At 42.4% G+C, this 25,787-nt stretch overlaps 1 protein-coding gene and 1 pseudogene across 2 annotated transcripts in view; one reads left to right on the top strand and one right to left on the bottom strand.

The window, feature by feature from the left end:
* The window catches only part of LOC105466930 (SH3 domain containing ring finger 2), a 133,187-nt gene that overhangs the window by 23,617 nt on the left and 83,783 nt on the right, over window positions 1–25,787 (bottom strand). The gene's annotated exons all lie outside the window — the stretch shown is intronic.
* LOC105466927 (heterogeneous nuclear ribonucleoprotein A1-like) lies at window positions 16,572–17,845 on the top strand (annotated as a pseudogene).

Here is a 25,787-nt window from a genome sequence, read left to right on the forward strand (position 1 = left end):
TCTTCAACAAGTTTTTTTCCTCCCAAGGTCATACGGATAAACTTCTATACTGTCTTCTAAAAGTTTTATAGTTTTGCCTTTCACATTTAAGTCTTTAATCCACCTGGAATTGATTTTTGACAAGGGAGGAATCCAATTTCATCTTTTTCCACATGGATACCCAATTAGCCCAGCACCATAGTTCATCCTTCCCTTCTGATCTGCAAAGTCTGCTCTGTCATAAATCAAGCCTCCATGCTGTGTCTGCTTCTAGGTTCTCCAGCATGTTCCATTGGTTTCATAGAATCTCTGTGCTAAATCCATGCCATCTTAATTAGCTTTGAAATAAAAACGGAAATCTGATTGGGGAAGTCCAATTCTTTACCCCAACCAAATTCCATCTTCTTCGTTAGAAGTGTCTTGGCTCTTGGCTTTTTGTTCTTCCTTTTGAATCTTAGAATCACCTTTTGAGTTTCATAAAAACAAACAGCAAACAGACCCACTGGGATTTGAATTCATGGTTACATTTGGGGGAGAATCAACCTCTGTAAATATTAAGTCATCCCATCCAAGAACATTGCATAATTCTCCATTTATTTTAGAGCCTCGTTAATGTCTTTCAATAGTGTTTTATACATTTTCTCAATAAAGGCCTTGCATGTCTTGTCATATTTATTCCTAGAGATTTAAACAATTTTGTTGCTCCTGTAAATGGTACCTTTTTAAAAATCATTTTTCTATTTAGTGTACAGAGATGCAATTGACTTTCTTATATTGATTTGTATTCAGCAACCTTGATAAGCTCATGTTTATTCCTATTACATTTTTTCTAGGTTCCTTTGAGTTCTCTATATAGACAATAGTATCATCTGCAAATAACGACAGTTATGTTTCTTCCTTTCAAAGACTTAACCTTTTACTTCTTTTTCCTGCCTTGCTGTGCTGGCCAGGCCCTCTGGGACAGTGCTGAGCAGAAACATGAAAATGGGCATTCTGTTCTTTTTTTTAATCTTAAGGGAAATGCCTTCAACATTTCACCATTAAGTATGATGTTTGCCGTAGATTTAAGTAGATTCTGTTAATCACATTAAGTAAGTTTCTTTTTATTCCTAGTTTGCTAAGACGTGTTAATATATAATGAGTGGACATAAAATTTTATCAAACATTTTCTGTACCTATTGAAAATGTCATATTTTTTTCTCCTTTAATCTGTTAATGTGATAAATTATATCAGTTAATTTTCTAATGCTGAACCAACCATTCAATCTTGGAGAAAAACCCAACTTGATCATGATATATTCCATTTCCCTGCATTTCTGGGTTTGGTTTGCTAATATATACTTGAGGATTTTTGCATCTGTGTTCCTGAGTGAAGCAGAAGTATACTTTTCCTTTCTTATGTTGTCTTTTCCTGGTTTTGAAAGTAAGGCTGTCCTAATCTTATGAAATGAGTTGGGAAATGTTTTCTTCCATTCTTTGGAAGAATTTGTATGATAGTTAAATTATCCCCTCCTTGCAAGTGTGAAAGAACTCACCAGTAAATCTGTCTGGGTCTGGAGTTTTCTGTATAGGAAGATTTTAAATTACTGATACTATTAAATGGTTGCAATGTTATTCTGAAGGATTTCCAAGAGTTGTTTACCAGATGTAAAATGTTTTTCCACAAGCCCTGTTTGTTGAAGAGAAGTTCCTGTGGGAACACTTGCTGGGTGGCCTCCCTGTTGGGGAGAAAAGGTGGTACTCGGAGTATCTACATAGAGCCTTGGAAAACCCCAGCCTACGCAGACCCCCATACGTCATCAATTCGTCCTTAGAGAACCCGAGAGTCCCAGTGCCTTACTTAAGAGGAACCCCATGGGGGCAGCCACAATTAGGAGGATTTTTGTAGCTTCTTGAGGCACTATGCAACCATGGCTAACAGAATGGACTTTTGGGGCTGTCTGATGAGGGTCTGAGTTTTGGCATTGTAACTTACTGGCTGTGGGAGGCTCAGACTTAATCCCTCTGAGCCTCATTTCCTCATCTATGAAAGGATGCAAGAATAGTGGCTACCTCATGAGGTTCTTGTGAAGGCTTAATCAGAATATGCAAGCAAAGTGCTTTGCATAATGTCTGACTCATATGAGGTACCCAATAAATGGTTACCATTGTCACTATTATGACATAGGAGACATACAAAGCAGATGTCTGGGGAGAAGAAGCAGACAATAGGACTTCCTCAGTTGAACTGGATTTAAGAAGGAAAGATTCATTCTCTAGGATACAAAGGCCAGCCACCATAGTCCAGATTGCCTTTGAGGAAGACCCAGTGTGGGGTGGCTTAGCCCAAGTATGGGGGACATGCATTTAGGAGTCTTTCTTCCTTTTCCCTGATGATAGGTTGGCCATTCTCATGGATCCTGAGGCTTCCATCCCTGGCACTTCCCCATAGCTATGCTCTGCATTGGCTTCTTGGGAAAAAGCAGAAAACGCAACCCACACTTCAAACCACAAAGACAAATATGCTTTCCCCTTTGGTTGGACACAGAATGTCTCCTGCCCTGCTACTCCCCTGCCGTTTTCTTTTTTTTCAGATAGAGTATCACTCTGCCACCCAGGCTGGAGTGCAGTGGCGTGATCTCGGCTCACTGCAACCTCTGCCTGCCACATTCCAGCAATTCTTGTGCCTCAGCCTCCAGAATAGCTGGGATTACAGGCGTGTGTAACCAGGCCCAGCTAGTTTTTTAGTTTTAGTAGAGATGGGGATTTGCCATGTTGGCCAGGCTGGTCTCAAACTCCTGACTTCCAGCGATCCACCCACCTCGGCCTCCCAAAGTGCTGGGATTACAGGCGTGAGCCACCACTCCTGGTCATTAAAAAAAAGTTTTTATTTTAAGTAGAGACAATGTCTCACTATGTTGCCCAGGCTGGTCTCAAACTCCTGAGGTCAAGCGATCCTCCTGCCTCAGCCTCTCAAGTAGCTGACACTACAGGTGTGAGCCACTGCGTCTGGTCTCCCCTGCTATTTTCTACCTCATGCTTTCCTGAGACCAAGGGTCCTGCTGCTTTCAAAGCAGGGTTTGCGCATCAAAGCAGAGTGTGATGGGGTGGGTACTGTTAGGGCTTTTTGAAATGCCAGGGTACACAGAAGTCTTAATTAGAACCCTTGCCCTCCTCATCCTAACAGTCCACTTGAAGAAGTAACTGTTTGGCAGTAATTATGGTTAAATCCTCTCACCGGGCCTCATTAAAGGCCATAAAAACTTCAGTATGCAAAGTGTCTCTGAAGTCTGCTGCAGATCTCCTCAGGCGTTTACTCACAGAAGATGCTTGCTAAGCATCTGCCAGGTACCAAGCACCGTGCTAGGCCCGGGGGATCCGTAATGAGGCCACTGCACTCACAGACAGTGGAGACTGTGCCTCCAACCTACCATCCGTCCTACCCCAGGCTCCTGCCCTCACATTCCCCAGACAAGAGTATCCCAAAGATGGGTAGTCTCTGGACATCTAGAAATTTTCATGCTCCACTCACCTCTCATTTGGACTAAAGGACCTACGTCCTTATAAAGTAGCTTTTTATGGTGGAGATATTGGTGATGGAGGTTATTTTCCGAGCTAAGGAATATGGACCCACAGGGAGAGGTGGATGAGGGAAAGCAGCAGACCAAAACAGGAGACATTGGAGCATAACTGTTAGGAACTTGGGATCTGAATTCAGACGTCCCTGGGTGCGGGTCCCCACTTTGCTATGCTTTCACTGACCATGTCACCCTGGGCAAGTTACTTAACCTTCCTGGTCCTAAATTCCTTCATCCGGTTTAGGGGAGCTTTAATAGGTTTCTTCCTAAGGACTTGTCAATTTTTAAAAATCGAAGGTTTCACTTCAGGGGAGATAGATGGCTGGTGAAGCAAACTGAAGTCAGAATGAAAAAAAGTAAAAAAAAAAAAGTTAATTAAAAAAAATCCCTTCTAAGGAATTTAGTGAGCCCAGAAATAATTTGGCAATGTCAAGTTCATCTCAGCATCTTCAGAAAGTTTACTTTCTGCCTTGTGTTTGTTGTCTCTTAATTTAAAATTGTCTCAAGGATATTATAGCGACAACAATGAACATTTTTATTTTAAAAAAGAGAAAAATTAATCGCTTACCACCACCAGCCATTATCAAAGCAGTTGTCTCTGTTCTTTCTTTTTTTTTTTTTCTGGACAGAGTCTCACTTCATCACCCAGGCTGGAGTGCAGTGGCATAATCTTGGCTCACTGCAACCTCCACTTCTCAGGTTCAAGCAATTCTCTTGCTTCAGCCTCCTGAGTAGCTGAGATTACAGGTGTGCACTACCACGCCTGGCGAACTTTAGTATTTTTAGTAGAGGTGGGGTTTCACCATGTTGGCCAGGCTGGTCTCCAATTCCTGACCTCAAGTGATTTGCCCGCCTTGGCCTCTCAAATTTCTGGGATTACAGGCAAGAGCCACTGTACCCGACCTCTGTTCTTTTTTGAGTAATTAAGTGCCCTCAATAAATGAAGGATTTACATTCTTGGAAACCTAGGCTTCATTGCTGTCATGGTTCCTTGAAACACTCCCTGACACTTTCTTGTTGGTGTGTCTGCCTTCATCTTCTGAATTATTATCACTGGATACCCTTGGGAAGACACCCCATACTGAGGCTGAGACCTTGGTTGGTCATAGGACAATTTTTCCTTCTCACAGGATTATTAGAATGTGGCCACAAAGTCCACCAGGGTCCCAGAATCCTTTCTGAGACAGGCTCAGTGATCTCAGCAAGTGAAAAGGGCATGTGTTTCCAAAGCCATCACTTAAAGCTCCTTCTGGATGTCATGCCTGCTGGCTCTGTGGTTCTGCAGATATCAGAAGTTGTCCTTCATAGTCTCAAATGAGATTTAAACAGTTTTAATTGGCTGTCCCCAGAGACTCACCATCCCTGCCCCGAGGGCCCAGCTCGTGGTGCCTGGAGAGGTTCCATTTCCCTGCAAGCAAGCCCTCTGCTGTCCTCTCCCATCACTGGGTGAGCCACAGAAGCTCAGGACCCAGGCTGTTTGGACAATCAATGCAGCTCACTCTTCAGAGCTCTGCATTTGATGGGAAATAAAGGGAGAATAAAACTCTTCAGATAATCTTTGTTTTCAGGTGTCCTGATATTTTTATCTCATTGTGCTAAAAAGGAATGAAAATATACATTTGCATTAAGAAGGGGAGAATCCCTAATTTTGGCCCATCCTTATAACAAACATAACTTTTATTTGTATCTCCACCTTTTAGAACAATACCTAAGCACTCAATAAATGTTTGTTGAGTGTGCTTTTAGGAAGATCAGTGTCTGCACCATCTGGGATGGATGTGAGACAACCATCCTTCCAAATGTCTCTTCTGTTGGTAATAAGACTTTCATAACAACAAACAATGGGGATATATTTGTGGGGGAGGGGTGTTACTTTTGTTCTTTACCTTTTCTTGATATTTCCTAACTGAGCCTCTTTTTCCACAAAATGTGGGTGTCATTTTTCCTACAAAGAGGCTTAGGGCATGGCCAGGCGCAGTGGCTCATGCCTGTAATTTCGGCACTTTGGGAGGCTGAGGCAGGCAGATCACCTGAGGTCGGGAGTTTGAGACAAGCCTGACCCACATGGAGAAACCCTGTCTCTACTAATAACACAAAATTAGCCCAACGTGGTGGCGCAGACCTGTAATTCCAGCTTCTTGGGAGGCTGAGGCAGGAGAATGGCTTGAACCTGGGAGACGGAGGTTGCAGTGAGCTGAGATTGGGCCATTGCACTCCAGCCTGGGCAACAAGACTGAAACTCCATCTCAAAAAAAAAAAAAAAAAAGAAAAAGAAAAAAAAAAAGGCTAGGGGTTAGTGCTCATAGATTTTCACTAAGGAACTTCTAAAGAGACATGATTTGGGAATATCTGGTCTCCTCTAATTGACAAATGCTCCTAGGTAAGACAATGTGAAAGACAAAAATGGTTGAAAAGAAAGCATAGTCCTTGCCCTTAAGAGTGTGTAATCTCACTAAGATGGGAAAAAAGAAAACAGAGTTGCAAAATCAAGAGCTAATGATTACAGTATACTTGTCAGAGGCCACACATTCCTAAACACTCTATTATCTCATGTAATCCTCACAACAAACCAAAGGGCTAAATACCATTATCATCACTTTTCCCATTTGACCTTGAGAATGTCAAGGCAAAAATATATGTTTAGTAACTTGCCCAAGGCAAGTAACTTGCCCAAAGCAAGGAAGCTGAGCTGGGATTCGAACATACATGATGTGACTGTGACTTCAGAACCTGTCCTCTCAGCCCTAACTACAGCACACAAGTCAGTGTGTGCATTTTGGAGGGAGAATCAGGTGGTGCTGGCTCTAAGGGCTGGAAGGTTCTAGAGGGCAGGAGTCGGCGAGGGCTGGGATTCTCAGAGAAGGGCTTTTTTAGCTCCCTGTGCCTCTTTTGCTGGGCTAAGCCAGGAAGGGTTTGCCCCATTTCTGGAAACTCTGAAAAGACGCCTGAGAAGAGATTTCTCAGTCATGCCTCTGTTACCAGAGAGAAATGTGATTTACGGGCACACGTGTATAACTTTCCCAAGGCATGGGCAGTAGGATGTCAGGCTGGGGCTTTGGCCCCGATCTGAGGCTTGGCAAAGCCTGAAGGAGCGCCAAGATAGCATCTGGATTGTCTCTGTCACCACACCTAGTGTCACCTCACCCCTCGGTCACTGGCCAGATGAAATTGCTGCCTCTTATGTAATAGACAATGTTTTTTTTCAAGAGTTGTGGTCAGGGAACTCAGGTTCATATTACCTATATGAATCTTGGAAAAATCTGAAGCCCCTTCCCTTGGCTTTAGGATCCTAGTATGTAAGAGCTGAAGATCTTGAAGCCATAAGAGCTTCAAGATCACCCAATTCAATCCTCTGAGGGGAAGTGGCAAGTTGAAGGTCATCACCCATGGGGCTTGGCCACAGAGTCAGACCTAAGTTCATCACTGGGAAAGGGTACCATGTCTGGGTAGCTGGTTCCAGAGGTTGGTTTGCTTGACTTGCTTTCCAGACTACGTTTCACTAATTTTCAGCAAATATTTATTAGGCTTTCCATATGCCTCATTCTGTCCTTATGGAGCTTATATTCTAGGGAGATGGCAGGTAAAACAAGATACACATATACAAAACAAAAACCAAGAAAACAGACTAATAAAATATACACCTTAAAGGAAGCAGAGATAGATGATGGGAGACCTGCTTTGGATAAGGTGTTTTCCATTCCATGCCCTCCTACCTGGCTGGGTGACCTTGGCTATGAAGTTCATCCAAACCCGACATGCTGCTTGTCTCTTGCCCCTGGAGCACGCATCACTGGGGGGTGCTTAGCTTTGGGGTGGGTCTTATTTACCTGGGGCACGTGGAAGGGATGGGGCTGGGGATGCACCAACCAAAGGTGTATTTTTCCATATATGGGAGGCTACAGTCTTGGACAGTGGCTGCCTGGCCTCAAGCTTAGGGTTGCAGTTGATTTTGTGCTTCTGACAGAATCCAGATATCAAAGCACTAAAGCATGGACACACCCTCCATGGGGAAGGGTATTGGTTAATCTCAAAATCCCCAGGGCTGGCAGGACAAAAGCAAGCAAGGCAAAATGATGACACAGCAGAACTTGGCATTGCTGCCCCTTATACCCTTTATGGGCCTGTAGAGACCCCACGGCCCGCATTCACTTCTCACTCACCCACCCTGTTGATCCCTCCCTCCTTCATTCACTTACATACTTATTTCTTTATTAAATTCCTCATTATTATAAGAATTCCCTCACAATTCATTCACATCTTTCTTTCATCAGATTCCTCCATCACTTAATCATTCAGTCTCTTCTGTTTATTGGGTCATGTACATAGCTATGTATGTGTTCACTGGGTTTCACCCTCTTCATCACTCATTCATTTAACAAACATTTGCTAGCCATCTCTCCTTGCCAGGCTCAACTGGGCTTAACCCTGGAGGGAGCAGGGGGACATCAGTCACCCTGTCTTTAAGGAGTTGAGGGCATTAAGGTACACTTAGGTAAATTCCAAAACAAGGTGGTAAGTGACAGAATTCCTCCTGGGGGCATATGTCAATTGTTTGGAAGTGCAGATGGGATGGTGCCTCCCAGGCATCCAGTGCTCCTTCTTCCCTACAGGGCCCAAAGTGACCAGGTACACACATTCTCACAAAGGCATTAGGGACCTCAGAAGTGGCTAGACCAGAGGAGGGTGTTTACTTTTTATTTATTTTATGTTATTATTTTTGAGACCGAGTCTTGCTCTGTCGCCCAGGTTGGAGTGCAGTGGCGCGGTCTTGGCTCACTACAAGCTCTGCCTCCTGGGTTCACGCCATTCTCCTGCCTCAGACTCCCAAGTAGCCAGGACCACAGGCGCCCGCCACCACGCCTGGCTAATTTTTTGTATTTTTTTTTTTTTTTTTTCAGTAAAGACGTGTTAGCCAGGATGGTCTCAATCTCCTGACCTCGTGATCCACTCGCCTTGGCCTCCCAAAGTGCGGGGATTACAGGCGTGAGCCACTGTGCCCAACCAGGTGTTTGCTTTTTAAAAGAAGAGGGCAATCTTTTAGCCCAGGGATCTGCAAACTCTCTAAAGGGCTAGAAAGTAAAACTTTCAGGCTTTGTGCAAGGTCTGTGTCACTACTACCTAACTGTTTCCTTATAGTGTGAAAGCAGCCATAGATGATATGTAAAGAGCGAGACTGGCTGAGTGCCAATCAAACGTTATTTTTGGACACTGAAAATAGAATTTTATATAATTTTCACAGCATGGAGTTTTATTCTTTTGATTTTCACCCCTGCCCCCACCACCCAATAAATTCAAAATCACATCTGTACAAACCATTCTTAACTTCCTGGCTATATGAAAACAGGCAGCAGGTGCATTTGGCCCATAGGCTGTAATTTGCTAATTTTGTTATAGCTCAAAGAAATGAATGAACAGTGCATAATTTCCAGATGCCAATAGCAGAAATAGTTTAGGGGTTAGTAATTCTCCTGGTGACCTGGTTACTGCTTTCTCTACAGATGTAGACAGATGAGGGCCCAGCAAGGGCCTAATCTCAGGCACAGGGAATCGGATTTTAAAAATACAGGATAGGTATTCTCTGACTTCAGCATTGTCCTGCCTCCTTGAAACGAATACAGACAAATGATTAAAGCAGTAAACTCTCTCTGTGCTCCAGAGTGTCTTGTTCAAATCTGTTTAGGGCTTGTCACTTGAGTATATAACCCAGGCCTACCAAAGAATAGGGCCTCAGTAAATCTTCACTGAATGAAAGGACATGGGCACATGGTAGGCGCACCATATTTGTGAACAGAAGCAAGGAAGCAGCAAGATTTCTCTCATCAGTACTGGTTCAGGTCAAGTCAAAGGCAGTGGGGGAAGGCGCAAGGGCTCAGTTAGGCAGCTTGACAGACCAGCGAGTAGAAAGATTTGTTCTTATTTCTGACTCTGCCCTTTTTGTCCTCAGAGTTGCCCTCTACTCAGTGTGGGAAAACAGGGCTTCCCTAGCTGAAGTGTCTTGGAAACAGACAAACTGGTGCTTGCAATATTCTTTGCATATGTAAGCAGTTTTTACTTCCCATCTAGTTGTGCAATTTTCCATCAGGGCTTGATTGTTTTGGGATGGGAAGAGAGGGAGAAGAATGGATATTACATATCCCAAAGCTTGGGCATTAAGATACAATAAATGGTTTTTTTCTTCGATGAAAGGAAATGGTCCATTTTCTTGGAGTTTTCTCTTTATCTTTCTTTTGTTTTCTTTTCTTAATACACTGTCGTTTATCAAAAATAAAGTTCCCGAGGCATTCACAGAGGGCTGTGATAGGGGCCCGTATCTTGTTTTTCCATGAAAACAATGGAAGAACGTGCCCCTTTTGTGCCCTCTGTAGAAACTCTCCCTTAGGAAGAAGGCCTGATTTTCAGCTTATGTGCAGAGAAAGCAAATAGCACAGGAGCTCGTTTCCTGAACAAATCCAGATGTACCCTGAGCCCAGCATAGCCCCCAGGGAGTGCCCAACAGAATGATATGGACTCACCGAGTCTTAGATGATGGGCCTGCGTGGGGATGGTGAACACACGGCACATGTGTCCATTTCCTACTCCCGGGCCCATGACAGACATGGATAATCGATCCCTTTATTCCTTCTCACTGAGTCTGGTTGCTGTCCCAGAATCTCTCCTCAATCACCTCTGGGGACAATTGAGTAAGGATGTGAGATGCCCCACTGCTCCCACTGCTCTGGCAGGGAAAGAGCACGGGCCCGGAAGACAGCCAGACCTGGGTTCTGACAAAAACTCTGAAATGTACTTGCTAACTGAACTAAATACTTAGCCTCTCTGAGTCTTAGTTCCTCCATCTGAAATGGAAAGAAGTAACAACTGTTAACAACACTCACAGAGGATGTAAGACTGTGGCACTGGGTCTGTCACAAAATGAGTTCCTTTTTTGCTTGGAGCTGAGCGGGGATGGAAAGTGGGCCTGAATTATGTATTTATTGTGCCTTTGTTTATTGCTGTGGGGGTATGTTTCTCTGCACAATTGTTTTTCTTTTCACTACATATGTATGTTTCTCTGTACAATATGTTTTTCCAACAATCCGCTTAGTGCACAGATCCTTTCAGCTTCTCCAGCCAGGAGCGCGGTCGTGTTTTGGCACATTTCCAGGGACAGGGCACTGGCAAGTCTCCCCATCATACCTGTGCAAAGTGTCAGGTTTCCCCAAAGCCCTTGTATTCTCCCTTGTGTTTGGGAAGAGTGGTCTGCTGGGGCTGTTCAGAAAGGGCATCTTTTTCACACAGCCCTTGACTTAACTGCCCTGTATTCTGCATTTACTACAAGCCAGATCCTATGCTACGTCCTGCACATCAGCTGTTCTCAGCCGGAGGCAACTTTGACCCTGGGGAACATTTGGTAATGTCTGTTGTTGCCACAGGTGGGTGGGTGGTGGGTGCTACAGGCATCAGTGGGTAGAGGCCAGGGATGCTGCTAAAAACCCTACAATGCAGAGGGTAGCCCCCACAACAATTATCTTGCTCAAAATGCCAATAGTGCTGAGGCTGAAAGAGCTTGCTGTACACGAGTATCTCACTCATCTCCTAACAGGTCTGTGTGGAAGATGCTATTAATTTTCCCATTTGGGATGGTGAAACTGAGGTCTTGCAAGGTTGAGTCACTTGGCCGAGGTCACTGTACCATCAAGGTCTGTCTGTGTCCACATGTCTGTACTACCCTCCTTGTTCCCAGAATGCTACCCTGTGACATTGCTTTTCCCTTTCTTTTGCCCTTCTGTTTTATTTTGCTTCTCTTGTCTTCCTTTCTTGTTGAATTACCTTTCTGTGTGTGTGTGTTGCAGGCCCCAGTGGCCTTGGATATCAATGTCCCCTGCTCCCGGCTCCCAGAGCTATAGCGTCTATGTTAAAATGTCTGAGGTGCAGGCTGGGCCGCTCCCTTTTTCACCCGGGCAGGGTTGGGTCTTCTCAGTGGCGCACCTGCCAGGATTAATTGGGCAAAACGATGATGTAAAGTTTAACCTCTTGCTGGAGAAATGCTGAATCAAGGAAGTAAGCAAAGTTAATTATCAAACCTGCTTTAGTCACCAGAAACCAGAAAGGTTTTTTCCCCAGAGGACCTCAGGGAGCTTGGGCAGGGCTGAGGATCCAAGTACTGTAGGAGCCACTGTGCCCCAGGAGTACTGGCGCTTTCTGGAGTGACCTCAGTAGAAAGGCAACTGGGCTGCAGCGCTAAGGACAGGTGCATGCAGAACCTCAGCTGGCTTCCTTTTTTTACCTGGCTGACTGCTATCAGCCTCCAGGTTTTCACCTGAGGATCACTTCTTCCAGGCAGGCTTCTCTGACTTCCTAGACTAGGTGGGACCCTCCATTACATACTCCCTTCATCCCTCATCATTGAACCTCACAGCACTTTGCACACTTAATACCTTGTAATCAAGCATGTTAATAATTGTTTAGTTTTTGTCTTCCCTGCTAGCTTGGAGGTTCCATGACTGTAGCGACCATGTCTGTCTTGTTCACTGTATCACCTGTGCCCAGCTCAGTGCCTGGTGGGCATTCAACAACTCTGCTGACTGGCTCACTGACAGGCTGTGAGGGGCTTTGGCAACTAGGATTCACAATGGGCTTTGGACCCTAGCCAGGTGAGGACAGGGTTCACAGAAAAAACTGCGAGGTGTGTATAGGAAATGGTGGACAGATGGCTGGCTCTGCCTCAGTCTCTATCTTGGTCTTTTTTATTCAAAGTCTTTTTTTTCCTGCATTCATTTTTGGCTTCTCTCACATGAGTTGACATGGAATTACAGCTGAGGGTCTGAATTAAGCAAGTGCAATTGTCCCAGGGGACCACCTAGGTATAAGCCAAAAGTCACACTCCTTCCCTAATTCTGGAATTGTCACTGCTTATTAAGAAAGCAAAGGGGTTTTTGGAAGCCTTTGCACTTCAAAGCAGGCTCCAACAGATCATCTCTGAAGTGTGTGGCTGATCAATCTCATTCTCAGTAGGGCCTGTTTGTACAGGCTGGCCCTGGGGTGGTGGGGATGGGAGATGGTTTTAGCTTCCTGGCTTGACCTGATGATAATAATAATAACAGAGTGAACATTTATTGAGCCATTTACCACTGCTAAACCCTGGCCATTATCTCATGTATAAGCATTGCCTTGTTTTATCCTCACAGCCATCTTATAAAAATTACCATCATTAGTCCGATTTTACAGATATAAAAACTGAGGCTCAGAAATAGTAAAGTATCTTGCCCAAGGTTATACTGTTCGGTAAGAAGCAGTGTGAGTTCCATCCTAGATCTAGCTGACCCCAAAGCCCATATTTTTATTTCCTTACTATACTGCCTATGCTGAGAAGCTCTTTGCCTCAGAGAGTAGCTCTACCCAATACCTGTGGGGCCTGACAAAACTTTGCACCAGCCAGAAAGAAAACAGGTCTCTTGTGTGAATGTGTGTTCAGGCAGAAGACAGGAGGAATCACAACAATAACCATGATTCGTTAAATAATAGAAACAGCTCTTTCCCAGTGTTACCTGTCCTCAGAGTGTGCTATTAGCCAATTAAGGCACATAGTACTCTGCCAAGTCAATTTTGTCATTCCAATGAGAAAACTGGGACCCGGAAAGGCAAAATCCCTTGTCCAGGGCTACACAGTTAACTATGAGAGCGCTAGGATCACATTCTTTGAGGCCTCACTGGTGATGTATCTATCACCTTTCTTGTGCAAATAATGGTTACTGCCACTTGGGACTATGTGGCTCAAAGATGTGGCATTCAGTTATATTTTATAGGGACTCTTAGTTATATCCTAAATTACAATTCATGTATTTATTTAATTTTGGGGGGAAGACCTTGAGTCTGTTAAGGAACTACCTTTTCCTGCCAGTTTTTTACATATAAGAGGCAAGATCACCCCCTCCTCCATATCGGTTAGTAGTTGTGAAAAACTACACCTTAAAACATTCAGATTGGAATGATCATTTAGATTTTAAAACATTTGGCCCATTCCTTGTGTGAATTCAGGGGTTCTCCCCAGTCACACAAATGACAGATTCTAAAAGCTCTCCTTGCAGGAAAGAGGGGGAAGGTAATAGCAATGGCTGCAGCTTGATTTGTTGCTACCATTGCCAAGACCCTGCATGGAAGGAGTTATCCCAGTTTGCAGATGAGGACACTGAGGCTTAATGGGGTTAGATACTTAATTTCAATGTCATTTAGTTACCAGATGGCAAAGCCATGACAAGAAACTTTGCCTGACTCAAAATCTTTTTGTTTGTACTAAACTACCTTCCTCTATAGAATAAATAAAAACCAAACCAAACATAATAACAACAACAGAATCCATAGATTCCACTTCAGCATTGGCAATATTTAGTTTCCATCAGTCTATGCAATAGGAGAGATTTCTCATTGTACTTCCCCAAATCCTTCATGTTTTGATTTATGTTCCTTTTCTCTTCAGAACACAGGAAAATAAAACTGGTATATAAACGCAAGTTTGGAAAAATAAAGTCATCATTCAACCCCACATCAATCTTTTCTTCTCCAGGCTGAACAAACTTGGGCCTCTTTCTCCTGATCTTGGCACAAGTGTGGGAACCAGACCTCAGGAAGGCAAGGGAGGGAACATGTGGGCCAAGGAGGCCCTGACTAGGGGCCAGCCTAGGGCAGTAGTAAGGATGTAAACAAGGAGACTGCACAGGCAGGCAGTAAGATTAGCCCAGCTGGCAGTGGCCAGTGGAAAAAGGGGTAGCTGTTCAGTGATGGCAAACATGCAATGTGGGAAGGTGGTGAGAAATGAATCTTGTCTTTGAGCTAGGGGAATGCCCAGGAACAAAAGAGAGAGAAAGAGAGAGAGAGAGAGTTAGGTTAAGAATATGAACTTTGGACTCTCCAATGTATGCTGAGGGATTATGATGTGTAGGTGTGGAGATCAATAGTGAGATAAAGCTCACAGTGCTGTGTCTTACACATAGCTCAATATTACAGAAGAATTGTGGCATAAAATATTCAGGAGTGACAGATTTGGAACACCACCATTTTGCAACCCCTAATGAAATAATGTTCAAACCACCAGGTGAAAGGCTAATGGGGACCCATATAATGGATGGAGCAGGTTGACATTTGAATAGAATCAATTTTCATACAAAAAAGGAGGCAATTAGGCATTATATGCTTCCTGATGTGTTGCTATAAAAAGTACTTAATTTTTAACATGTGTGTAAATATAACAAAATGGGAAAAAACAGTCTTTTTCAGTAAATGATGCTAGAACAACTTCATATCTACAGGTAGAAGAATGAATCTGGATCCCTACCTCACAACATATACAGAAATTAACTCCAGCTGAATCATAACATCTAAAATAAGAGTGAAAACTATAAGCTCTTAGAAAAAAAATGCAGTGGTAAATACTTACGAATTCGAATTAGACAATGGTTTTTAGATATGACAACAAAAACACAAGCAACAAAGGAAAGAGTAATGTGATGACTGGACATTATTATAATGAAAAACTTTTGTGCTTCAAAGGACATCACCTAGAAAGTGAAAAGGCAACACGCAGAATTAAAGAAAAATTTGCAAGTCATATAACTGATAAGACTTGAATCTAGAATATGTAAAGAACTCTTACAACTCAATAATAATAAGAAAACCTGATGATAAAATGGGCAAAGGATATAAAAAGACAGTTCTCCAAAGAACACATGCACAATAAACGCATGAGCAGATGCTCTTATTAGCCATGAGGGAAATGTAAATCAAAACCACAATAGGATATCATTCACATCCCATCGGATGGCTGCGATAAAAAAGACTGATAATAAAACAAGTGTTGGTGAAGATGTGGGGAAATTGGAACCTGCATACACCAAGGCTGAGAATGTACAATGGTGCAATCACTTTTGAAAATCATTGGCAGTCCCTTAAACACAGAGTTACTATATGATCTAACTGTTCCACTTCTAGGTATACAATCAGATGAAAGCATATGTCTACAAATGTTCATAGCAGCATTATTCATGATAGCCAAAAAGTAAAAACAACCCAAACGCTCATTCATTGATGAGTGGATAAACAAAATATGGTATATTCATGCAATAGAATGTTATTCGCCATAAAAAGAATGAGCACTAATACATACCACAATATGAATAAACCTAAAAACATATTCAGTGAAATAAAACATCCACAAAGATCCAAATATTCAAATACTGTGTGCTTCCACTTATAGAAAACATCCAGAATAGGCAAATCTATAAAGACAGAAAGTAACTTAATGGTTTCTTAGGGCTGGGGTTAAAGGAAATGGTAATTTGGGAGGTGATGGCTAAGAGGTGTGGGATTTCTATTTGGAGTAAAGGAAATGTTTAAAATTGACTATAGGGATGAAGGCTGCACAGTGTGAATATATGAAAAGTCATTGAATTGTACACTTAAAAAAACCCAAACCAAACCAAAAAACAAGTACTTAGTACTACCTATGAAGTATTCTTGACAAAAAATTGAGCCCGAAGCTGTCAAGCCTCTAGTTCTATCAGTTTACAGAAAGTACGGGGGAGGCTGGGCTCAGTGGCTCACACCTGTAATCCCAGTACTTTGGGAGGCTGAGGCGGGTGGATTACTTGAGTCCAGGAGTTTGAGACCAGCCTGGCCAACATGGTGAAACCCTGTTTCTACTAACAACACAAAAATTAGGCAGGTGTGGTGGTGCATGCCTTTAATCCCACCTTCTTGGATGGCTGAGGTGGGAGGACCACTTGAACCTGGGAGGCGGAGGTTGCAGTGAGCCAACATCACACCACTGCAGTTCAGCCTGGGTAGCAGAGTGAGACTCTGTCTAAAAAAAGAAAAAAGGAAAAAAGAAAGTACGGGCTAGAGAGGAATGTATTATCACTGCAAAAATGCAACTAGTAATATCCAGAATTTGGAAAATTCAAAAGGGCAAGTGACTTTGTTTTTTTAATGTGTACATGGTTAGGGGAGAAGGAGGGATGTGTAGAATAAAAGAAATTTGCTTTTTTCTGCCCGTGGACGCTGCCGAAGAAGCATCGTTAAAGTCTCTCTTCTCCCTGCCGTCATGTCTAAGTCAGAGTCTCCTAAAGAGCCCGAACAGCTGAGGAAGCTCTTCATTGGAGGGCTGAGCTTTGAAACAACCGATGAGAGCCTGAGGAGCCATTTTGAGCAATGGGGAACGCTCACGGACTGTGTGGTAATGAGAGATCCAAACACCAAGCGTTCCAGGGGCTTTGGGTTTGTCACATATGCCACTGTGGGGGAGGTGGATGCAGCTATGAATGCAAGGCCACACAAGGTGGACGGAAGAGTTGTGGAACCAAAGAGAGCTGTCTCAAGAGAAGATTCTCAAAGACCAGGTGCCCACTTAACTGTGAAAAAGATATTTGTTGGTGGCATTAAAGAAGACACTGAAGAACATCACCTAAGAGATTATTTTGAACAGTATGGGAAAATTGAAGTGATTGAAATCATGACTGACTGAGGCAGTGGCAAGAAAAGGGGCTTTGCCTTTGTAACCTTTGACGACCATGACTCCGTGGATAAGACTGTCATTCAGAAATACCATACTGTGAATGGCCACAACTGTGAAGTTAGGAAAGCCCTGTCAAAGCAAGAGATGACTAGTGCTTCATCCAGCCATAGAGGTCGAAGTGGTTCTGGAAACTTTGGTGGTGGTCGTGGAGGTGGTTTCGGTGGGAATGACAACTTCGGTTGTGGAGGAAACTTCAGTGGTGGTGGTGGCTTTGGTGGCAGCTGTGGTGGTGGAGGATATGGTGGCGGATATGGTGGCAGTGGGGATGGCTATAATGGATTTGGTAATGATGGAAGCAATTTTGGAGGTGGTGGAAGCTACAATGATTTTGGCAATTACAACAATCAGTCTTCAAATTTTGGACCATGAAGGGAGGAAATTTTGGAGGCAGAAGCTATGGCCCCTATGGCGGTGGAGGCCAATACTTTGCAAAACCACGAAACCAAGGTGGCTATGGTGGTTCCAGCAGCAGCAGTAGCTATGGCAGTGGCAGAAGATTTTAATTAGGAAACAAAGCTTAGCAGGAGAGGAGAGCCAGAGAAGTGACAGGGAAGCTACAAGTTACAACAGATTTGTGAACTCAAGCACAGTGGTGGCAGGGCCTAGCTGCTACAAAGAAGACATGTTTTAGACAAATACTCATGTGTATGGGCAAAAAACTTGAGGACTGTATTTGTGACTAATTGTATAACAGGTTATTTTAGTTTCTGTTCTGTGGAAAGTGTAAAGCATTCCAACAAAGGGTTTTAACGTAGTTTTTTTTTTTTTTTGCACCCATGCTGTTGATTGCTAAATGTAATAGTCTGATCGTGACGCTGAATAAATGTCTTCTTTTTAATGTGCTGGGTAAAGTTAATCTACTCTGAAGCCATCTTGGTAAATTTCCCCAACAGTGTGAAGTTAGAATTCCTTCAGGGTGATGCCAGGTTCTATTTGGAATTTATATACAACCTGCTTGGGTGGAGAAGCCATTGTCTTCGGAAACCTTGGTGTAGTTGAACTGATAGTTACTGTTGTGACCTGAAGTTCACCATTAAAAGGGATTACCCAAGCAAAATCATGGAATTATTGGTTATAAAAGTGATTGTTGGCACATCCTATGCAATATAGCTAAATTGAATAATGGTACCAGATAAAATTATAGATGGGAATGAAGCTTGTGTATCATCCATTATCATGTGTAATCAATAAACGATTTAATTCTCTTGAAAAAAAAAAAGAAATTTAAGAGCCATATTAACTCAATGCAATGTGTTTACTTCATTTTGTTCCCATTTGAACAAACACTAAGAACATTCATAAGGCAAATATAAAAATTTGAACACTGAATATTTAATGTTTTTAAGAAATTTTTATTTTTATTTTTTGAGACAGAGTCTTGCTCTGTGTCACCCAGGCTGGAGCGCAATGGCAAGATCTTGGCTCCCTGCAACCTCTGCCTCCTGGTTCAAGCCATCATCCTGCCTCAGCTTCCCGAGTAGCTGGAACTACAGGCATGCGCCACCATGCCTGGCTAATTTTTGTATTTTTAGTAGAGATGGGGTTTCACCATGTTGGCCAGGCTGGTCTTGAACTCCTGACCTCAAGTGATCTGCCTGCCTCAGCCTCCCAAAGTGCTGGGATTACAGGCATGAGCCACTGTGCCTGGCCTGTTGTTCATTTTTTAGTGTGTGATAAAAAATCATGGTTATGTTAAAAATATTTTTAAAGAGACATTTGCTGAAATTTTTCTGGACGAAATGATATGATGTCTGGGCTTTGCTTTAAATTAACCCAAGAGGCAAGGCGGGCAGATCACTTGAGATCAGGAGTTCAAGACAAACCTGGCCAACATGGCGAAACCCAGTCTCTATTCATAATACAAAAATTAGCTGGGCATGGTGGCACACACCCATAGTCCCAACTACTTGTGAGGCTGAGGCAGGAGAATCGCTTGAACCTGGGAGGCAGAGGTTGCAGTGAACCAAGATCATGCACTGCACTTCAGCCAGGGCAACAGAGTGAGACTTTATCTTAAATAAATAAATAAATACATAAATAAATGAATAAAATAACCCAAGAGGGGAGCAGGTGAATGAAAAGATAAATATCTGAAATAAGATTGGCCCATTAGTGGATAATTGCTGAGACTAGGTGATGTGTACATGAGGGTTCATTATACTATTCTTCCAACTTTTAAATACTTTTGAAATTTTTTGTTGTAAAAAGTCCAAAAAATAACAGGATAGGGATTGAAGAGCAATCCAGCAACTGATTGCTAAGACATTTTGACTGCTAAAAAGTTTTAAAATGACAACAACAACAAAAGTGGTAGCCAAGAACTTAATATTCACTTTCTATTTTTGATCTTCCCAACAACCTTGTGAGTCAGAGGTGAGTTCTCATTTTTTTTGGTGGGAAACAAGCTCAGTATTGATTGGTCCTACATCCCACCATTGGGCTGGGGAAGAGGTTCCTGGGTCTAAGGCTGCCGTGGTTTCTCCTGTACAACACTGTATCTCTGGGTGGCTCATGACAGTTCTTTACTCAGGGGGCCCTGGCAAAATAGAGAGAGAAGTGGGAGGCCTTCTGGTCCTTTCTTGCTTTCAGCCATCTGCCTGTGAAATCCTGCTAAGGCCTTACCTGGTAATTTATGAGAAAGTTTAAGGGGTTATCTTCACCCAGTGGGTACATTTTCAAAAATTTGACAAACACATTTCAGACACTCAGTAGTCCCCATAAAAGGCATTATGGGGGCAGATAATGATAACGTGGAACAGAGCAATGGGAGGGGATATGTGTTCATCTAATGGTACCTCTTCTCTTTTCTACCCACAACTCTTTGGGAGTGCTCAGTGAGTTCTGGAGTGCTCTGACAACATCACTTATGAGTATGAATTTGTTGAGTAAAAATTGTAAAATAAAAGAAATATCTATCTTGGGAGATATCATTATAAGACTATAAACGTAGGGTTAATTTATCTCTGTAAATTACCTCAAGAAGGAAGATTAACTAAGAATCTTAAATATAAATATGAACTGGGAGAGTGTCCAAAGAAAAAAAATATGTATATTAGTACTAAGTAAAACCATTTCTCATGGCAGCCCTGAGTACCATAAAGTTGGGTTGGGACTCCTATGAAAGATAGTGGCGAAGGAGTACCCTGGGAGAGGATCTGGACTTGTAATAGTTCAAGCTCCCAGAAGCTACTTTATTCAGACTATTTCAAATATGGGGTTAAAAGGACAGTCAGCTTTATAGACCTCAGAATTCCCCCAGGCACATGACAGCTCATCTTCCCAGATGAGGAGCCCAGGAAAGACACTTGGACTTGTCATTATCATCCTGGCATAAGATGGAGGACAGTGGGGGAAGGAATCACATTCTTTACACTGACTTAAGTGACCCCCACCTTTTTCTCTCTCTTATCTTTTTTGTTCTGTGTAATCAGAAGAGGGGTTTGGAAACTCAAGGGCACATAAGTGAACAAAACATCAAGCCTGCTCTTAAAAGATTTTCAATCTTAAGCATGTTGGTAAGATATATATGTGGTATTTATTGTGCAAAGAAGGTGTTATATGTTCTAACATATATGTTACAACACAAGTATAAATAATGTGCTGTGAATACAAGAGAGATGTATATGAGAGAAATAATTCTGTGGAGGAGTGGTGGCAAAAGCTTCCTTGAAAAACAATATGCTTATAGGGCCTTGGGGTATGGATATGAGTGTAACAGGTGGATGCAACAAAAATAAATTCCAGAAGGAGCAGCAATTATTTATTCAAAAAACATTTGTTCATTGCCCAGAATAATGCAGGCATTGTGCTGGGTACAAGGACAAAAAGCAAAGAGGTGGCCTAGTACATGGTGTGCATATAGGAATGTACATACACCACTGTACTTTTATGTGTATGCACGTGTGTGTGTCAGCAGACCTGGGAGACCAGGAAGTGAACTGTAGCCAGATCCCGGAAGGTCTAGAATATCATACTAAAAACTCACTGAGGGAAGGGAGCACAGGTCTGTAAGTCTGGGACCTGTTTCTACCCTTGAGACGTTGTGCAAATTACTTAATCTTTTTGGGAATTCCTAGCCAGCACAGTCAGGCAAGAGAAAGAAATAAAGGGCATCCAAATTAGAAAAGAGGAAGTCAAACTATCTCTGTTTGCTGATGATCTTACACCTAGAAAACCCTAAAAACTCCTCCAAAAGACTCCTAGATGTGATCAATGAATTCAGTAGTCTCAGGTCACAAAATCAATGTACACAAATTAGCAGCATTGCTATACAGCAACAACAAACAAGCTGAGAATCAAATAAAGAACTCAATCCCTTTTACAATAGCTATTAAAAAATACCTAGGTATACCAAAACAGAGATATAGACCAATGGAACAGAATAGAGCCCCTGGAAATAATGCCACACATCTACAACCATCTGATCTTTGGCCAACCTGACAAAAACAAGAAATGGGGAAAGGATTCCCTATTTAATAAATGGTGCTGGGAAAATTGGCTAGACATATGTAGAAAGCTGAAACTGGATCCTTTCCTTACATCTTATACAAAAATTAATTCAAGATGAATTAAAGACTTAAATGTTAGACCTAAAACCATAAAAACCCTAGAAGAAAACCTAGGCAATACCATTCAGGACATAGGCATGGGCAAGGACTTCGTGACTAAAACACCAAAAGCAACGGCAACAAAAGCCAAAATTGACAAATGGGATCTAATTAAACTAAAGAGTTTCTGCACAGCAAAAGAAACTACCATTAGAGTGAACAGGCAACCTACAGAATGGGAGAAAATGTTTGCAATCTACCCATCTGACAAAGGGCTAATATCCAGAATCTACAAAGAAATTAAACAAATTTACAAGAAAAAATCAAACAACCCCATCGAAAAGTGGCTGAAGGATATGAACAGACAATTCTCAAAAGAAGATATTTATGTAGCCAACGGACACATGAAAAAAAGCTCATCATCACTGACCATCAGAGAAATGCAAATCAAAACCACAATGAGATACCATCTCACACCAGTTAGAATGGCGATCATTAAAAAGTCAGGAAACAACAGGTGCTGGAGAGGATGTGGAGAAATAGGAACACTTTTACACTGTTGGTGGGACTATAAACTAGTTCAACCATTGTAGAAGACAGTGTGGCGATTCCTCAAGGAACTAGAACTAGAAATACCATTTGACCCAGCCATCCCATTACTGGGCATGTACCCAAAGGATTATAAATCATGCTGGTATAAAGACATATGCACATGTGTGTTTATTGTGGCACTATTCACAATACCAAAGACTTGGAACCAATCCAAATGTCCAGCAATGATAGACTGGATTAAGAAAATGTGGCACATATACACCATGGACTGCTATGCAGCCATAAAAAAGGATCAGTTAATGTCCTTTGAAGGGACATGGATGAAGCTGGAAACCATCATTCTGAGGAAACTATCGCAAGGATAGAAAACCAAACACCGCATGTTCTCACTCATAGGTGGGAATTGAACAATCAGAACACTTGGACACAGGGTGGGGAACATCACACACCAGGGCCTGTTGTGGGGTTGGGGAGGGAGGAGGGATAGCATTAGGAGATACACCTAATGTAAATGATGAGTTAACGGGTGCAGCACACCAACATGGCACTTGTATACATGTGTAACAAACCTGCACATTGTGCACATGTACCCTAGAACTTAAAGTATAAAAAGAAAAACAAAAAACCTAGGTATATACTTAACCAAGGAAGTGAAAGATCTCTACAAGGAGAATTATGAAGCACTGCCAAAAAAATAATAAATGGCACAAACAAATGGAAATACATTCCATGTTCATAGATTGGAAGAAACAATATTGTGAAAATGACCATACTGCTCAAAGCAATCTACAGATTCAATGCAATTTCTATCAAAATACTAACATCATTTTTCACAGAAGCAATCCTAAAATTCATATAGAACCAAAAAAGAGCCCAAATAGTCAAAGCAATTCTAAACAAAAAGAAAAATCTGGAGGCATTATATTATCTGACTTCAAATTAAGTTACAAAGCTACAGTAACCACAATAGCATGGTACTGGTATAAAAGTAGGAATATAGACCAATGGAATAGAATAGAGAACCCAGAAATAAAGCCAAACACTTTTTTTTTTTTTTTTTTTTTGAGACGGAGTCTTGCTCTGTCGCCCAGGCTGGAGTGCAATGGCGCGATCTCGGCTCACTGCAAGCTCTGCCTCCCGGGTTCACGCCATTCTCCTGCCTCAGCCTCCCGAGTAGCTGGGACTACAGGCGCCCACAACCGCGCCCGGCTAATTTTTTGTATTTTTAGTAGAAACGGGGTTTCACCGTGGTCTCGATCTCCTGACCTTGTGATCCGCCCGCCTCGGCCTCCCAAAGTGCTGGGATTACAGGCGTGAGCCACCGCGCCCGGCTTTTTTTTTTTTTTTTTTTTTGAGATGGAATCTCACTCTGACAACCAGGTTGGAGTGCGGTGGTGTGATCTTGGCTCACTGCAAGCTCCACCTCCCGGGTTCACACCATTCTCCTGCCTCAGCCTCCCAAGTAGCTGGGACTACAGGTGCCCACCACCACGCCCGGCTAATTTTTTTTGTATTTTTAGCAGAGACGGGCTTTCACCGTGTTAGCCAGGATGGTCTCTATCTCCTGACCTCATGATCTGCCTGCCTTGGCCTCCCAAAGTGCTGTGATTACAGGCGTAAGCCACCACGCCCGGCCAGCCAAACACTTTTAAACAAGTGATTTTTGACAAAGCACACAAAAACATAAACCGAGGAAGGACATCCTATTTAATAAATGGTGTTGGGAAAATGGAATAGCCACACGCAGAAGAATGAAACTGAATCCTTACCTCTCACCATATACAAAAATTAGCTTGAGATAGATTAAAGACTTAAATCTAAGACCTCAAATCATAAAAAAATCTAGAAGAAAACCTAGAAAAACTCTTCTGGACATGGGCCTAGGCAAAGAATTTATGACTAAGACCACAAATGCAACAAAGACAAAAATAAATAAATGAAACTAAGCAAACTAAAAAGCTTCTGCACAGCAGAAGAAATAATCACAAGAGTAAACAGAAACCTACAGAATGGCAGAAAATATTTGCAAACTATGCATTTGACAAAGGACTAATATCCAGAATCTACAAGAAACTCAAATCAGTAAGAAAAAAGCAAACAATCCCATTAAAAAGTGGGCTAAAGAAGATATACAAGATATATAAGCAGCCAACAAACATATAAAAAATGCTCAATATCACACTAATTATCAAGGAAATGCAAATTAAAACCACAGTAAGATACCACCTTATCCAAGTCAGAATGACCATTATTAAAAAGTGAAAAAACAGTAGATGTTGGCATGGATGTGGTGAAAAGGGAGCGCTTATACACTGCTGGCGGAAATTTAAATTAGTATAACCTCTATGGAAAACAGTTTGGAGATTTCTCAAATAACAAAAAGTAGATCTACCATTTGATCCCACTACTGGGCATCTACCCAAAGGACAAGAAGTCATTATAACAAAAAGACACGCACATGCATATGTTTATCACAACACAATTCACAATTGCAAAGATAAGGAATCAACTGATAAGTGGATAAAGAAATGTGGTGTGTGTGTGTGTGTTTGTGTGTGTGTGTGTGTGTGTGTGTGTGTGTGTGATCTGGAGGCTATAATCCTAAGTGAAATAACTCAGGAATGGAAAACCAACATTGTATGTTCTCACTAAGTGGGAGCTAAACTATGGGTATGCAAAGGCATACAGAGTGGTATAATGGAAATGGGAGACTTGAAGAAGAGAGGGAGGTTGAGGGTGGTTAAGGGAAGAAAAATTATCTATTGGGTACAATGTAGGCTACTCTGGTGATGGGTACATTAAAATCTCAGACTTCACCACTATACAATTCATCCATGTAACCAAAAACCACTTGTACCCCTAAAGCTACTGAAATAAAAAAATTAAAATTAAAAAAAGACTAAGAAAAAACCTAATCTTTCACTCCCAGAGTTTCCCCGTTTGGTAAAATGAGCATACCAATACCTACTCTGAACAGTTTTGAGGAGAGTCAAATGTTTGTAAATCACTTATTGTAGTTTCTGGCTGGTCGTGATCACTCAATAATGGGATCCATTAATAGTTTGGGGAAGAGAAGTGGCTGAAGGGATTTGGGTTTTGCAAGAGGTCATTATGGAGGCCATTACGGGAAGTATGGATGGGGGTGGGAGGGGTTGGGCAGGGTGAGGCGAAGTGATTGAGTGTGGGCTCTGGGAGGTCAGTGAGGAGGCTGGAGCAATAGTCTAGGCAAGGGATGCAGACCCAAACTAAGGCAGTGAAATGGGATGGGCAAAAGCAATAACTATTTAGGTGGCACACTGAGCTTACTGACTAGCTGAATGTAGGAGGTGAGGGAAAGAGAGCTTTCCAGTTGCAGAGCAGTTCTGCTACCCTGCATCTGTGATACAGAAGGAGGGAGGCTGAAGGATAGGGATGGGGAGGGGGAGGGGAAGGGGAGAAAGAGGGCGTATTGAGGAGCAGAACTTCTTAGGAAAACAAGAATACTTCATTGCTCTGTGAGTGTGGGAGGCAGTGGGGCGAGCAGGCTCCACATCCTGAACCAAGTCAACTTTAGAATCTCCAGGGAGGGCCCTGCACATGTGACTTTCCCCAAACAGGCATTTCTGAAGG

The sequence above is a fragment of the Macaca nemestrina genome, chromosome 6 (assembly GCF_043159975.1).
Source record: "Macaca nemestrina isolate mMacNem1 chromosome 6, mMacNem.hap1, whole genome shotgun sequence".
Lineage (NCBI taxonomy): Eukaryota > Metazoa > Chordata > Mammalia > Primates > Cercopithecidae > Macaca > Macaca nemestrina.